Below are 11,676 nucleotides of genomic sequence, written 5' to 3' on the forward strand. Positions count from 1 at the left end.
GAAATGCACTCTGCGGCTGCTTACTGGTCCAAACTCACGTAACAAGGTAGAGGTACTCAAAAGAGAGTAAATGGTTGTATTTCCTCTGTCTGAAAGGTGTAATTTCTCTCCAGAGAGGTGTACTTGCAGGAGAAAGGTGATGAAAATCCAATGCCAGGTGAAGAGCTGTGGCTCCAGTGCATTGCTGTGGTTCCCCAGCTGGACTGAAGTGCTGGGGAGGTGTGAAGTGACAAAAAGGCTCATCTACTGGTGTTTACAAGCAAACATTACTTCTGAAGCGATATCAGTCTGAACATTTGCTTTACTTACTGAGTATTTCTTAGTAACACAGTGTATGAACCCATGAAAAGCAAATGGCATAGCTTCTGAGCTTTGTTCTCTGTTTCTGAGGCAATAATAGGAAAGGGATAGTAGACTGTTACATGTTTACAGAACACTGTTAACTCCTGCACCCTTACTGACCATCTTACAACGTAGAATTGTGTAGCATAGTTGTATCGATTTATCTTTTAAAGAGTTGTTCTATTAGCTTTTATCATCATGTTTCCAATGAAACCAAAGCCCAGCTGGCGAAGTGCAAATACGTGGCAGCTGTGGCTAAATCATCCTTTGATTTTGAACAAACTATTCCAACACCCTTCACCCCGAGCTCTGGCTCCAGGAAGATCACACAGGCTCAGCCCTGGCAGAAATGCACACTGCCTGGAGAACCAGCATTGATCAGACACCATGAAAAGTGTGTCTGAAGTGGAAGTTTCTTTTTATTCGAAGCAAAAAGTTTCACAGCCCAATGCAACACCTCACTAAGGGCTTTGGCTAGTATTGTGAGGCATTAATTATGAAAACGTCTATGTGAGGTACTCATAATTGGTCAGATTGCAAAAAATAAGGAGATAATATTCTCGAAAGATCTGCTCATCCAGGACCTGGAAGACAGAAAATCAGCCATATGCCCCTTACATAAATATTCATTTTTCCATTTGCTTGTATCGTATCATCCTGGATCACTGGTTCCTTTCTCTAACTTCCCCACTCTGCTCTAGAACTTTCTCAGTTGTTGGGTTCAAATGCTGAACTCTATTTATTGTTTATTTTATCTTATGGTACCTTGGGAGAGAAGCACAGCCTTCCATTCAAGCACTTGAAAAACAACATTAAAACATTTTTTCAGCAGAGTGTTTTTACCACTTTTGGAGTGTTTTGGCCTTTCAGGGTTTTAGCAGAGCACTGCCTGCAATTGTCACCGTACTTGGCAGCTCTTCCTTCATGATGGCAGTATCATATCTGAGCCAGTTTTAACTTGTGCTTAATTTTTCAGGTAGTACATTACCACACAGACAAAAAGATGTGATCTTGGTTTCGACAGAATATCTATGGGATGACAAACCCTGCAGATGTACAGGATGATCCATCTTTTCCCCCCCCCATATTAACTCTCTTCTCAGACATGTGCCAGGCTATGACACAAATGTGTTTCCCTGCAGCCCAAGGAGAGGACCATGCTGGAGCAGCTGTACATCCTGCAGCCCCTGGAGGACCCCGTGCCACAGCAGGTGGGCGTTTCCTGAAGGAACTGCTCCCCATGGAAAGCCCACACTGGAGCAGGTGTATCCTGAAAGACTGCAGCCTGTGGGAAGGAACTCATGCCGGAGCAGGGGAACGGCATGAGGAGGAAGGAGCAGCAGATTTATGGAGAGGCCACAGCCCCCAGTGCCTATCCTCCTGTGCCGCTCAGGACTGGGGGGAGGTAGAGGAGCTGGGGGGTGAAGCAGCAGCTTTGAGCCTGGGAAGAAGAGGGGCAAGGAGGAGGTGTTTTAGCTTTTGTCTTTGTTTGTTGCCATCCAGATCTGTTTTAATTGGTAACAAATTAAATTAATCTTCCCCGAGTTGTCTGGTTTGCCTCTGACGGTAACTGGTAATTGATCTCCCTGTCCTTATCCTGACACATGAGCTATTTCAATCTATTTTCTCCCCCATCCTGTTGAGGAGAGGGAATGAGAGAGCCGCTGGCTGGGTGGCTGGCAGCCCAAGGGCAGCCCACCATAACCAGAAAGGATCCCTGTCCAGCTAGAAGGGGGCAATCAGAAAATTTTAGGAAGCTGAGAGTTAAATCACATACTGTCATGAAACCTGATGACTTCTGAGTTCGTGGGAGTTTGATGTTGCCTTGAGTCTGTGATGGGAAATACAGGCACTCTGTATAATCCAACTTCTGACAGCTGCAGAGCACATCACGTATTTTAAGGTGAAATAAAGAATACTTTAAAGTTTGCCAACTGAAGTTCAGTTGAAAGGTTTAGTGATTGTTATAATAAACATTTTGAAAAATTTTTGAAAACTTAGGGGAAAAAAATTGCAAAAGCCTTTGGTAGGATCAGTCAGTTTCCAGCTGAATTTTAGGCAGGCTATTTCCATTCTTCTGTGACAGAAGGGCTCAGTAGTGGTTGACAAACTGTTTGTGGCTTTGTGAAAAATTCAAGAGCAATCCCTAAGCCAGGACTACGTGGACATAATTGGGAACTGGGCAAAGCTGGAACAGAGGTTGCTCAGTAAATCCTCAGCAGTACGAGGAAGCAAATTGGCAAGTGCCAGACCCCTCAAGGATCCAGCTGTACACCAAGCCCACCATTATTCCTCAACAGATCACCTGGGAAGCCACTGGTTGCCTTCCAATCATGAAGTACCCCTGGAATTTCTGAACCTCACCATCCCCAAGTAAGCAGTATGTATCTTGAAATTGCTGCCCTTGTTCCAAGGCCTCAGAAGATTCAGACTTAGATTTTAATTACTGCACACACAAAATGTGCTTGCATTTGTTTGCTTACTTCATACTTGACAGTGTTGCAGCTATGCTGGAAACCTGATCTATATCAGCTGGATACTTTTGAATCCTCAGTGCTGAGTCAGAAAAATTACAGTTCTTCTGTATGAGTCATCATCAGTTTTACTATTATAGATCAAAGAAAGCAAAACCATCTGGATTTTGTGGTTTCTGCGACTTACAAAATTATAATAAAGCTGAAGTCAGTTTGTGTACATAAAGAAAGTTATATGCTCTTCTGAGGGTTCTAGGTCATACAAGATGCATTTTTTTTTACCTGTTTCCATCTTCATATTTCAGAAACCTGTATTTGTGTATAATTCTACTTAAATTGGTATGCTTTTTTCCAACTTATATATGAAATGTAAATCATTTGTGCTTCCAGTTGAGGTAAACAGTTAATGAAATTTTCTGCGGACTGACACATACGACATTGTTCGAAGAATCTTCTTGTCTTGTCTAAAACAAACCATTTATTCTGAAAACATATATATAGATTGTACTTTTAGTGAACTGAGACATAACAACACAAACATATTCTATATTAAGGGAGATTATTAAGTACTCCCAGCCACATGCCAGTTGTACGTATTGTGCACCCACTGCTTACAAACTAAGACACTATTTGTCTTAACAGCAGAGAATGTAGTCCAAAATCAATAAAAGGTATGAAGGCATTATTGATATCTGAGGTTAAATTTTCACTGGGGCAAATTGTTCCACAATAATAGTGGCCTTTTCATGTACTTCCTAAACGAAATCCTGTTAAGCAGAAAAGAACTAGTGAAGAAAATTAACCCCCTCATCTTTCTATCCCGGATCAGTATCAATAATCGGTGCCAGAATATAACATTAGAATGAATTGTTCTCTAATGGATTCCATCAGAAAGAGAACTTGCATAAACATTTCTGGGTTTGAGTTTTTTACTTTTTAGTTATCATGAAATTCAGAATTTAAATACAGGAAATTTTATTGCACTGGATCACAAGTTGTTAGTGACTGCCATTTCAGCTGCCTAAATCAAAAATCTGGCTTCTCAGGGATCAGCTGGTAATTAGTACCAGAATTACACTGAAGTGTGCAGCTACACCGGTAATTTTGATCAGTCTTGCAAACCATTTCACATGCTGTTAAACCATTTATTTTCTATGTTGCTCCTTAGTCATAATCCACATAATTCTCCTGGTTGTTGGACCAGAAAATTGTTTTGGTTTCTGTGAATTGTTCTAGTTTCTCCTTTCAACCCCATCCCTGGTAATGGGCAAAGGAGAGGAAACAGGGTGCTAAGATCAAGTGTGGTACCTGATATTACCAGCTTACCAGTCATGTGGTGCATGATAATTTAGCTTGACAGTAGAGAAAGCTGTATGGACACACAAAGAAAATTTATCATGGTAACTGCCATGGGGCACATTCCTACCCCAGAGTAAATGTCATACGCTTTCATGAAGAGGCAAACCATCTCCTGCTTACCCTGAGGAAATAATGTGAACCAGGGTCACTGTCATGGAGCAGCTGATGCATAATAATTTCCCACCCTTCATCAAGTTTTTTCTGGATCTGTAATTTCCCCTCACAAGTACAGTAGCTGCCAATTCCCAGAAATGCCAGCAAAACCCCTTGTAGCAACTGGATCCATCTGAACACCAGCACTTCTGGATAAGGCTGTAGGGAAGGAAGCTCAAGATGAAGAGGACAGGCTCACTGGTACATGGAAGGAAGGTGGAAGGATAAAGAAACTAGAGTGTGAGATGGAAGAGGAGGCTAAGAAGGTAGGAGTATGCGGTAAAGACTCTTGGGGCTTGGAAATGGTAAAGTGGTAGCATGCAGTTGGAAAACAGGGTTTGGAGGCTGGACAGTGGAGTGGTAAGAACTTGTATGGCTTCTGTTGGCCAGAGGGATTGGAAAGGGATATAAAAGCTTCAGAGCTGGGATCAGGGCAGATGGTATTACAGAAAGGTGCTGTCAGACACTTATGTAGAGGACTAAACAGCTGGACGTAAAAGTAACTCAAAATCAGTCTGATGTTCTCCACATACATTGCCTTTAGAAAACAAGTCTTACATCTCTGGACAAAAGTGAAGCAATGCAGACCTGTCCCAGCATCCCCAGCATGGCTCTGGGGATCAGGGTCCTCCACGTGCTCTCCCATGCAGTGTAGCTGCGCAGCCTTGCTACAAACTGCTCTGGGATGGGACCATCTTGCTCCCTTTTCTCTATCTTTCTGACTGTTTAACTTTGCACAGAACAATTACATACCTGCTGGGCCAAGGAGAATGTTCTCTTTGTGGAAAAGGTGAGCTACATGCTGTTAGCCAGAGCAGGGCACTGGACTCTGGTCTTCCAGATGTCTTCAGTGGACTATAAAATTTGTGGTGTTCCCCCAGGTTTTGAATGAAAGAGAATGCACAACACCCTCTTTTTACAACCCTCTGAAACAAAAGGCTGTTCTACACTTTTCTGTTTGTTATAGAAAGGGCTTAGGCATTCAAATTAAAGTTAAAATGTTTTGCGTCAATGAAACCCTAAACCCCTGCAATCTAGCATTAGATGGCTAAATGCTAAGGCTGGTGCTACTTCAAAGGCTCCTGTGTTTTCTACCAACTGGATGAAGAGACTCCCAGTTACGAGTGCAGACTTTTGAGCATCCTGATCTTAGATACCCATATCTCTTCAAGGAAAGAAAATATAGTATGTGAAATACAGTAGGCTCTTACAGATTTTTCTAGCTTAGAATTAGGTACGCTAGTAACATACTGAACATCAGCAAGTAATGTTGCCCTTAAACTGATAGGCCATGTTGATGCATCAGTACGTTAGATGCCAAGTCCTGGGTCTTCCAGATAAGGGTGGCTCTTTTGCAGGCCGTGCACCTTTCAGTCTCCATAACTGCTGTTGTATGAAAAATAGCACCAAATATTTCAGATTTATAGAGCATAATATTAGTACTTTAAAAAAGAGATCCTTCAAAATAAAAATGCTATTAACATTTTAAAAGAAAAAAATATATACTCATGAAAGAACTGAGTAGCCAGTTATAATGGCTTTATTAAAACTCACAGCATGCTGAACTCACAGCTTAAGAAATGAGATCCCTGCTAGTGTTTACAGACATCAGATTTTTTAAATGAATATAAAGAATATTTTGTCTCCATAATAAATGACTCAAAAGAAAACAGGGCAGCTAGTACAATGAAACTGCTAAAACAAGTGTTGTGTTAAAACACTTCAAGGAACAAATGTAGCCACTCTCACTGCTTCATTCTTCTAGTGATGGCAAACAGGGAAAGTCAAAGATCAAAGGAAAATAATACTTTTTTAAAAAAAAGCTTTAACTAATACTCAAATCCACAGTGTTATGTAGTGATGTAGACTTCAATCTGAGATCTAACATCAAATATCTCTTTTAGGACAATATTGAAGCTAATCTCTCAAAAGATGCCGGTTAAACAGCACACATACTTCCACATGCTTTCCAGACTTTCTAACTTGCAACCCTTTTTAAGCATCCCTTTGTCTTTAAAAGTATAGCCAGACCTTATGCATTTCCTGCCTGAGAATATCCTATATGAACATTTGAAAGTGCTGCATCTGGCTTTTCATTCCATATAATGTGACAGTAAATGTAATAACCTTTTCGGGAGGCAATGGGAAGGTTCATGTCTGTGTGGTGGTGAGAACTTCCTGACAGCATTGCTGAGCTCTCATTTGCGACTGGTTTTACACAATTCTCATTTCTCTAAGATGTATGTGCATAGCATAGCAGTAGGATAAATCTAATGTAGGGAAACAAGAAAGTACAATGTGTTTCTCTACCTATACTATTAATCATTACACAGTCTCTGTTACATTGACAACTGCAGCATACCGTTCCTTTCTTGAAGATTATCACCAGCTAGCATATTCTTACAGATTTTCCCTTGATAAATCTGGTATACTTACAGGCTACATATTTTAAAACAGGGCCAAGGACCATTCTTTGGCAACATGAGGTCAAATGGCACAGCATGCTTCATCTCCACGTGTGTCTCTCTCATCTCCCCAGAGTTGCTTTGTCTGCTGCACCACCTTAGGAGGACTCTGCACTGGTGAGGTCCCACCTCAAATACTGTGTTCGGTTTTGGGCCCCTCACTACAAGAGATATTGATGTGCTGGAGTGCATCTGAAGTAGGGAATGAAGCTGGTGACGGGTCTAGAGAACAAGTCTTATGAAAAGCAGCTGAGGGACAGGGGTTGCTTAGCCTGGAGAAAAGGAGGCTCTGGGGGGACCTTATCACTTGCTACAACTTACCTGAAAGGAGGTTGTAGGCAGGTTGGGGTTGGTCTCATCTCCTGAGTAACAAGTGACAGGACAAGAGGAAATGGCCTCAAGTTGCGGCAGGGGAGATTTAGATTGGATATTAGGAAAAATGTCTTCGCCAAAAGGGTTGTCAAGCATTGGAACAGACTGCCCAGGAAAGTGGTTGAGTCACCATCCCTGGAGGTATTTTAAAGACTTGCAGATGTGGCACTTAAGGACACAGTTCAGTGGTGGACTTAGCAATGCTAGGTTAATGGTTGGACTTGATCTTAAAGGCCTTTTCCGACCTAAATGATTCTATGATACTATGATTCCTTCCAATGCTTCATCTTGAATATTTAGCATGTACGTATGCAAGGCTTTCCCCCCTAATTTTTGAATGAGTTTCAGTTGCTGTGAAAGATCTTAGATCAGATGGGGATAAAATAGTGTATTTCCATGTTTCCTTTGGTACTTTACTCATCCTAAAGCAGACTTGTCTAATATTGGTCTCATGATGGTGATGCAAGGTATTATGGATTATCTGGTAAGGAATTTGGGTTGAACACATATGTCTCACTTTATCTGCAGTCCATTCATGCTCCAAAAATGCCAGTAACAAGCAATTGTGTAGGAGCTTGAATTTTGCTATCATGCTCTGTACATGGCCCAATGCTTCAGCCTGGGCCCCAGTGTGGTTTCCAAGAGTTGGGTATTAGCCAAGCAGGGACTCAAATGCTGGCTTCACCTTGGGTTTGCATATGTCCTTACAAATATATGTGAGGACAGTGAAGAAGAATCCATTTGAACATGTTAAGGGATTGTGACAATCAGTTCACAGGTACTTCAGTAGTAGCTAAGAACTAATTGTTTCTTTACTTTTTCAGTAGTAACGCAGGATTGTGGCATGGTTTGGGTAAATTCAGACTGCTGTTTCCATAGCGCAGGGTGTTTGAGTTATCATTGAGCTGCTGCAACCACGTCTGAGAGTTCTCTGCAATCAAGCATTAATTAGATAAGCTATTAGAAGCAGGAGTAGCATAAGCCATTCCCTTATTTCTGTACCAACTGATCCCAAGGATACTGAAGTCACTGAAGGTGTTTTTATTGACATTCAGTGAACTTTGGATCAGATCTTGGGCATAGCTCAGTTACGGCAGACAGTAATGATATTATGTCTTGTGATGACATACTATTATCATGTAGTATTGCAGACATGGTGCATTAGAAATGGATACTGTTCTTCACTTTCAACCAAAGTATATGTATAACAAACACTGCATCTACTTAGCTCTGCTTTTGCTCATTTCCATATATTCCCATGCCATAACAGTAAAATTTGCAATTGCCTTTCAAAGCCTACTGGACTTTCTGACTCCATAATGTTTATCGGTAACGAAGTGTTTGTGTTGGCTGCAGTATACCTATTGGCAATGTTAAATATTCTGGTTTCACGTTTTGCGTTCTGCTTCGTTACTTTCTCAATGTTCACAAAGTCTGCTTACTTTACAGTGTTCAATATATAGAACATGCACAATATTCCTCTTTTAAAATTCTTATTATATACAGATTTCTCTCCTCTCCCACATATAGTCTCTTAATTTTTATCACTTCTGTCAAGCTTGTCAAGAAAAATAACTAAATCTGAACCAAGGATTCAGGCTGCAGATATGCTGTAGCAATAGAGCAAGTCACACTTTACATACATTTTCTTAGGTAAAGTCAGGGTTACTGCCTATCCTATAACACTAAAAGGATTTTGATCTGCTTAAGCACTGTGAGGTGTGACAATATGTATTGTAAAGCATGGTTATGGCAGAGCATGGCCATATGCCCCTGCCACAGTAAGGCAGATCACAGATTACTGCTGAAAAGGTAGGTATGCTACGTACCTTAAAATCCTACACTTACTCAGATTGCTCACCAGCCCCACTAAAGGATGTGCAGGAGATGTTTTTCTTCCACTACCTCAACTAGGGAGACCTAAAATTGTCTTTCCTATGCTTCTGCTCTCATCAGAAGAAAAAAAATAAATAGCAGGTTGTCCCTTCATGTTGCCACTGCAGCTGCTTTTAGAAGGAGAAGGCTGGCAAAGCAATACAAGAGAAAGTGGGTAGGAAAGAAGACAGAGAATGCTGCACTGTGGAAAATATAGGATGACTTAATCTTTGGCTTAAACCTTTAACATCATCTGTTTTTCTTTGAACACATTGCCACTGAGTCCATGGGGAGTCCACTCCTGCATGGAATTTCTCCATCACTCTCTGCTCAACCCCACAGTATGTGGCATCCTTGAAAAATGCTAGAATGGGCAGATGTAGAAGACATCAGACATCCAGAATCTCAAATGCATCTTAGAAAAGTTCATTAAAGGATCACCTTCATCAATCTTTTAATGAACCCCTCTGGACTTTTTTGAACAGAACACGCATCTTCTTCAGGAATTTCTCTTTGACCCAGTACACAGTCAGGGTCATATAGTTAGTATAATTCAGTTTTATTTTGCCCTAAAAATACAATGTTCCTTTTTGCTTGTCTTACCCTCTTTATTCTGATACATCATGATTTGATTTTTGATGTGTAGTTTTAAAGAACAGAAATAACGGCTATGTAACTCAGCTACTTTCAAACTACATTGGTTTATTTGTCTTTCAGCATTCCCCTATAATTTTAGTAAGTTTTGGGGTAAAAACTAGGCTCCTCAAATTTCATTAAAAGTATTATATTGCAGAAAATACTAGAGAACAGTAAGCTCATCTCTGTAAAATTACTTAATTCAAGTTATTTTTCAAGTTATTCTTCAGTTCACAGTGTTTTTACAGAACTGTGTTTGGAGGGCACAATTAGATAAATACATTTCTTCTGCTGTGTTACAAAAACTTGAGATTATTCAATTTTTGCTCAACTGAAATGCAAAACCCTTTTCAGTGACTACTCAGGAATTTGACGGCACTTTCTTCTTACCCTCGCTGCATCTGCCATTCCTTTCTTCAGATAATTGATAGAACAGATGGGGTAAAATCAGCTGTTCTTCAGCAACATTATTTTTCCTGCTTAGAAGCAGAGAATATGGATAACTTGTAAATGGTCTTGTTTTTTCCTCAGTAATAATGGGGCCATATATTGAAGCCAAATGCATACTCATTATAACAGCAGATGCCAACAGGTAGCATATTAACTTATGCAGGGATAACTATGTTTAACCAGTATTAATAGATAAAGAATAATTTTCATGAAGGTCAATATAGCATGTGTAAGTTTTTAGCAATGCTAACCTTTAGCCTGTCAGAAAAAAAAAAAAAGAAAAAAAAAGTAAAAAAACTATAGTCCTGGACTGCTGCTCTGAGGAAGCCATAAGAAAAGTTACTCTAGGGGGAAAACCAAGGAGACTGAGCCGTAGAAGAGCTCAGGGAAAGAAATCAAACCACTTCACCCAGGAATAGAAGCATCCCACTCTGCAGTATAGTTCTTCTATGGAGACAGAGATGTTAGAGATCTGTTGCAAACGAAATGATCCCTGGTCAGGTGTCCAAGTGTGCTAGGGAAACTTTCTGCTTATCCATGGCCATCAGTCAATCCACCTTAAGCTGACAGGGTTATTAGCCTCATAACTAAAGAAAATAAAAGTGCTCATGTACAGACACAGTGAATATTTCCGCTTAAGATTTTTGAGCTTTTTCATGAAAAGGAGAAAAAATACTGTACTCTTATCTGAAAAGTCACTTGTCAATTCTCAGAAGTATAATGGGCTTGTTCACTTCGATGTTGTGGGTGCTGGTTTGTTCTAGATGGGTATATATATACATATATATATACACAAATATATACATAAATATATGAGAAGCACTCCAGATGTAGTAAAACATGTTTTCTACAGAGCAGGGGTCCTCAAAATTTTAACCAGGGGGCCGGCGCGCGGATGCAGTGGCAGGCAGCCATCTGCGGCTGCTGGGTTTCCCCCCCCCAACCCCCAGCGGGGGGGGTCTATAAATACCGGGGGCCAGATTGAGGACCCTGGGGGCCATATCTGGCCCATGGGCCGCAGTTTGAGGACCGCTGCTACAGAGCAAAGGAAGGGACAAAGATCCATTTGATGTATTCTGAGATTTCTTTGAAATGAAAGAGAGGAGATTCTTCTGTTGAATATTCCAAGTGGACAGGTTAAAGGGCTTATTTATGAAGCAACTTTCCAAACATCTTATTAATGACATGTACTACAAGTTTTTTTATTAATACTATGACTAAAATTTTTCCACAGGTGTTTTTCAACACATACCACAACTGTGATGTGACTTACTAGTAATAACTGTTATTACTGTAATGTGATTGCTTTTCTAAGCAAAGTTTGTGAAGCCATGGTTGCATTTGTGACATTATAGCTTCTAATTTTTTTGTAATATTAATTACACTTTCATACTTTCAAATCACACTTATATGTTTTAATTAAGCTTATATACTTTCAGTGAATATTTATGTACTGAATGCCCAACCTTATCCTAAATCACAAGTGGTTTGGTGGATAAACATGACAAACATATCAAAGTTCTCAAAAAAAGCAATGCTAATTTGACTGT

This window comes from Falco rusticolus, chromosome 3 (assembly GCF_015220075.1).
Source record: "Falco rusticolus isolate bFalRus1 chromosome 3, bFalRus1.pri, whole genome shotgun sequence".
NCBI classification, from domain to species: Eukaryota; Metazoa; Chordata; class Aves; order Falconiformes; family Falconidae; genus Falco; species Falco rusticolus.